This window comes from Pollachius pollachius (assembly GCF_949987615.1).
Source record: "Pollachius pollachius genome assembly, chromosome: 3".
Classification (NCBI taxonomy): Eukaryota; Metazoa; Chordata; class Actinopteri; order Gadiformes; family Gadidae; genus Pollachius; species Pollachius pollachius.
Genome location: NC_136936.1, coordinates 20,483,121 through 20,489,469, shown reverse-complemented (window position 1 = coordinate 20,489,469; position 6,349 = coordinate 20,483,121). Strand labels below are relative to the sequence as shown.

General features: G+C 40.0%; 1 pseudogene across 1 annotated transcript; it reads right to left on the bottom strand.

Moving 5' to 3' along the window:
* Nucleotides 1-4,452: 4,452 nt before the first annotated feature.
* Nucleotides 4,453-5,434, bottom strand: LOC307073057 (trace amine-associated receptor 1-like; annotated as a pseudogene). Its single transcript has one exon. The product of its transcript is annotated as a trace amine-associated receptor 1-like (transcript).
* Nucleotides 5,435-6,349: the final 915 nt, after the last annotated feature.

Genomic DNA, 6,349 nt, shown 5'->3' with positions numbered 1-6,349 from the left:
ATTCATTACAAAGGATTCTTTAAATGATAATTTAAAGCCTCCATAAACTATACCATTTGTACTATTACAAATAATACAAAGTATTTGTTCAGTGATAAATGACAGCAAAAAATGACAGGAATGATTGACTGTTAATAATATCTGGCCCATCGTACTCTATTCAGTCATGACAACATGCAATTTTCAGGCTGTTCACACCCAACATATGTGCTTAATTAATTTGCTAAATATTCCTCATGCAGATAGTAAAAATAGTCATGCCACAACCCTTATCCGTAAATTACCAGAACATCTCATTCTATATAGGGGCTAAGTTAACTATATTTCAGTTGTAGTTGTTTATAATTAAAAGATTGTAGCATGACTTTTTTTGCTGAACCATAGAAAAACTGACTCGTCTCTGCTTATCCTATCCACTGTCTTTACAGCCCCTGCACTTTAATATTGCATGTATTATGAATGGTTTTAGCAGGACATCCATTCGAATTTACTTCTGAAAAGAAAATCCAATTGAGTAGGGTTATTCATAATAAAAAAATAAATATAACCGCAAGCCGGTGATTAACGGGGTCTGAGCAAAATGAAGAGTCAAGAACACACTAATGGAAGATATATAAATATGACATAATTATGAAGGAAAGATGTTGATGTTCCCCTTATTGCCGTGCCTCGGCTTTCAGGTGACTGGGCTGCAGAGCAATGGCCCATTGAGCCATTGAAAAACCTAGCCTCATTCACATGGTGAAAATGTTTATTGATAAGCCCACAACATCCAGAAAACTCCAAGCAAACATTTCTCAAATGAATTAAGGGCTTTCTTAAAAGCAAATACCTGAAAAATCTTTGAAATTCTGGGGAAATGAAAACCTTTGTTTTAATTAAAAACACTAACGGAAGAAATATTAATATGACAGAGTTCATTCAGAAGGAAAAATGGTAAACAAAGAAGTTCCCCTTAATGCCATACTGTGTCTTGGCAGTCAGGAAACTAATGAGCCGGAATGTTGATTGCCTAATGAATTTCAGGTGCTGTTCAATGTTGTGTTTCTTAAATGAGTGGCAATGACAGAATGTCATGTTCAGCTTATTCATAATGCTCTAAACAGGATTCGAACACTCAACCTAAGGATCACCAGTACAAGGCATTATCCGATTGAGCAACTAACATTCCTGAACTGCATGAAGCCTCATTCACATGGTGAAAATGTCTATTGATAAGCACACAACATCAAGAAAACTCCAAGCACACATTTCACAAGAGAATTAAGGGCTTTCTTGAAAGAGTACGGATCTGAAAATTTGCACTGTTAATGGTATCCACCTAATGATAGCCGTATGGTAGTTATACAATAACAAAATGGTCCAGTAGAGGCTTCTCCATTGAGGAGAGGGAGGAAGATCCTCCTTAACATTTTTGAGAATAAAAAATGTAGATTGCCCGGACTACTGTAATGAATTAATGCCCTTAAATATGACTATTTTAATGCCTTTGAATATGTAATGTTTGTTACCCTGGGTAAAGACATTAGCACTCCCTATCGCCTATTGTCAATTACTTCAGGGAGGACGTTCCTTCCTCAGCCTCCATTGACTCTCATTCATTTCCCCGAAAGTACTGGCGGCCGGTGAATAACATGGGTTTCAATTGGAGAGAGGAGGAAAGTCCTCCTCTGAGTGGGTGTGACCTTAAGGCGTCTGATTCGCGCAAAAATCTACTCGCGCTGCGCTATGAACCAATAAGTAGGATCCCTGGCTGGTGAGCAGTGTTGCCAGATTGGGCACATTTCCCACCCAATTGGGCTACTTCTAACCACGTTAGGCTGGAAAAATTATCAATAGACTAGAAATATGCCCAATCTGGCGACGCTGTCGATAACAAACCCGCTCTGCATTGCCGCTCAGTCTAAGAGACGCACAGCAAGTGAAATCATCGGAATAATAGCGAGATTCTAACATTTGCAAATAAAGTGTACAATGGAAACATTGGAAACAGAGGACATTGTTCATGTTTAATTACACAAAGCATTCCATTCATTGAGTTACAGTGCTAAGTTAGCAACCAAAGAAAAAGGTAGACCACTTCCCAAAATCGAGATCACCAAAGTAATGGCAACGTCAGTGTTGTGAGTGCTACATGGTTTGCTAGATACTCATGGCTTACTAGTAGCATTACTAGCAATCGACTGTATTGCTGGCCCTCCCTGTTTGCAAATGAATATTGGCAATCTCCAACGTGGGCTGTTCATGGTTTTACTGATGTGAAAAATCTTGATAGGGCAACCAAACGCCACGACAAATGTCAAGTTCACGTTGGTGCTGCTATCCGACTTTCCTTGCTAGGCACCATGCCTATAGATCAGGTTGTTTGAAATAATGTTCTTGTTCTTTTACTAGTTTGTTGCTCTGACCATTCTGTTTGATATTGTGGGAAAGGTGTTGAAAGGGTGAATGATTCAGAGCATGATGCATTTTAAATGGAATCACTTCTGGAATTGAGTCTTTTCTTAAAACAATTGTAACTGAAAGTAAACATAGCTAAATAACAACCAATAACTTCAGTCACTGAGGAGAAAAATAGGCTCAATGATAGGCCCAGATGTTTTTATTTACTTTAACAAATCAAGAGTAGGCCTGATTTGACTAATGGGCTTTGCATCCTTTCCTTCTGCCCTCGTAGTCCATTTAAAAGACATGCTGCCCACCAGCTTTCAAATTACAGTGATGCCACTGGTGGCTTTGTATCTATTTTATTCACATAACTATCCCTCCCTAATATTTGGTATGCCACCATACACAAACAGTGCAAGCAGGCCAATGGCAACCAAGCGCACAGTCCTTCCTCCCTCACTTTAAAAACCACCAGCCGCCACTGAAATGGTCATATAGGCAAAATGGGTTGAGACTGTGGATGTTTGGCTTTTCTATGAAATAGTGGGAAAAGTTAAAAAATTTAGAGCAGAAGACCAGGGTGAAAAAGATGCATCTGATTTTAAAGATAAATATGATGAAAGAATTTTGAGACCAGTTCAATCTTGTAAGGAGAAATAAGGCTAGTTCATCATTTTTTTAAATAGCGCCACCTTTGGGTGCAGTACCACAATTTGGGTTTATTAGTAGTGGGGGTATTGGTATCCACCTAATAAGTCTTATGTTTTTTTATACAACAACAAAATGGTCATGTAAGAAAAATGGGCTAATTGCTCCAACTTTATTTGCCAATATTTCTCAAATGGAACTAAGTAAAACAAATTCTGTTTGATGATTTTTGTGAGGCTTTGAATTTTGATTATTTTTGCAGCCTGTGAATCTTTTTATCATGTTTAGCTTTAATATGAAATTCTGGGAAAAGTATACATTTTTAGGGCATAAATCCTGGGATTTCATAAATGCGTCTGATCCTAGAGATTAATATTCTGAAAGAATTTGAGTCAAGGTCAATCTAGTGAGGAGAAATAAGCCCAATTCTTTTTTTTTACAATAGCGCCACCTTTGGGTGTAGTACCACAAATTTGGGTTTATGGGTGGAGGGGGTTATTGGTAACCATACCTGAAAATTTCAAGAGTTTTTGACTTATGGTATAGGCTGCAGTATGACTTTTACAGAATTTTAGGGGAAAAAAAAACGTTACAGAAACAATAGGGGCCAAGCTCGGACCCCTAATAACAAGCTCATCAGTATAAGATTAAGGGCTTTAAATGGAAATGTAGTTTGAATGGAAATGTAGGGAAGAGAAAGACACATTCTGATCTTCCATAAATTTATTCCCAGATTTGATTTATATTTTGTCAGTTAACAACATTCACATATAGCCATAGACCAATTCAAGTATTTGAAGTCAACCATCATTCATGTTTTCCACTTTTCTGAGGTTTCTGCAGTTAAAGAGGGTGGACTTGAGTGAACCATGCTACATTATTCATTTTAAATGAACTATGGATGTCCTGTCCCGATACACAGCATTGGGATCAGGGAGATCCTTTGCAAGAACGCTGGAAACAACACAGAAAATATAATCCGTGCCACGTGATAACAACAATAGTAGCCAATTGGTTGCGTGAGAATGAGAGCTACCATGTGAGAGATACCTGTAGACCTGTGGTCATGTCAGGTGTGGAAGTATAAAATCCTAAAATTTGGAACGCAAATGATTCAGGGGTGGGTTTAACAGGGTTTTACACCACACACTGAATTAAGCATTTGTAAAGACACAACACCAGGAATTTCTGCGGGAGAAACTTGAATAGTATGATTAAAGCATGAATAGTACCGTAAATAATATCAGAATTGGCTGGTTTTGGGTTTAATGAAATTGTATTTATTTATTTTAATGATGACTAAACAGATTTAATGGGACCAACATTTGTAATTTATTGGAATTTCAACCAATAGGTTGATAAGCCTTTATTTTCATGGCCCCACATCTTCTTGGAGGCCTCAACATCAAACCACTGTCACTCTGAGAACAGTTTTGTGTCTGACATGTCTGACCGAACGATGCGACCAGAAACAATAATTTGAAACGCCTTCCTGAACCAACTGTAGAAGAAGGCATACACCAACGGGTTGATGGTTGAATTGAGATACCCCAGCCACACAAGTGTGTCGAACAAGGCCGGTGGAACAGAGTAGCCGATGTAAGGGTCAATGATGTAACAGAGGAAAAACGGCGTCCAGAGAGACAGAAACACTCCCATGATGAAGGCCAGCGTTTTGGTGGCTTTCCTCTGGTGTTTGTCCACCTTGGAGGAGCTGGTGTTCTGTAGGCCTGTGGTGCGCGCTTGTCTCTGAGCAACCATGTAGATCTTCAGGTAGATGGCCAGCATGATGACCCCGGGGATGTAGAAAGAGATAATGGCAGAGAGTGTGCTGGCGATCCCAGTTGTAAACAAAAAGCACCCTCCCTCACACGCCACGTTGTTATAGTAGAACTCCTCTATTCCCAAAATATTCAGCTTTAGGAAGATCATTCCAAAGCCGACCACAGCAGAGACACACCATGTGACCAGGATCATGAAGACTGCTGTGTGAACCGTTATCTTACTGTGAGAGCAGAGGGTGGCCCACGGCATTATAGCGGTCGATAGATATGAAGGACAGGTTCAAGATGGACGCGGTGCACAGCAAGACGTCTGAGCTGATGAATAGCTTGCAGAACATCTCCCCGAAGAACCAACAGCTCTCGACGGAGCGAATCATTCCGGGGAACATGACCATCACCCCCAGGAGGAGGTCGGTTATGGCCAGGGAGAGGGTCAGGTAGTTGGTGGGCGTGTGGAGTTGCTTGAAGTGAGAAATAGCCACGATCACCAAGAGGTTCCCCAGCACCGTGAGGACCACCGCAGACCCCAAGGCCAAGTAGAGGGTGACGCGGACAGCAACAGGGTAGACCGTCCTCACACAAGAGCCATTCCCGTAGCAGAACTCCGGCTCCATCGGCCTGGGAGGAGGAGGGAGGGAGAGGGAGGGGGAGAGAGAGAGAGGGAGAAGAGAGAGAGGGAGGGAGGGGGGGAAAGAGAGAGAGAGGGAGGGAGGGATGGGGAGGGAGGGGGGGAAAGAGAGAGAGCGCTAGGTAAATTAGGTCATGCTTTCCGCGACAATTGGTTGTGTGTGTGTGTGTGTGTGTGTATACATGAAACAGGCAAATCAAATGCAGAAAAATAATTTGCCATAGAGCTGTTTTACCATTCTGACCACAATAGCATTTGATATTGATATCATGAGGGTTTCGTCATTTCATCTGACATAATAATCAGAGGAGGATTTTGACAGAGCTTTGAGTTGACAGTGGACACTCAATACCTTAAAAGCAGGCCTTATGATTGATATGGAACATTGCATTGCATGACAACAAGTAATTATAAGCAGATTCACACCCAACATATGTGTTACTGCAAGATGCGAAATATTCCACATTCAGAGAACAAAAACGTCATGCCATGAACTGTTCTCATAAACAACTACAACATGACAAACTTCTTTAAAGCTAAATATCTTGTATTTCTGTTGTTGAATGTTATACCATAGAATAACTGCAATTTCTATATCTATTAAGTCTTAACATTCCTTGCATGTTTAACATCCAGTAATAACCAATAACACACCACACAAAGTTAATATCAAGGCATACCACCTTTCATATTTTAGGAAGAACCCCAACTATTAATAAATACAAACATGTAATATTTTGTAGCCCTTTTACCCCTATAATAAAGAGGGCAAGGCCCTAGGTTCTTTAATCAATCTTAAATTATTAGTTTTGATTTCCTATATTATGCTAACCATATAACACCAGCACCCTTATTAAATATTAACCACTAAATACACACAATATCCACACTACACGTATTT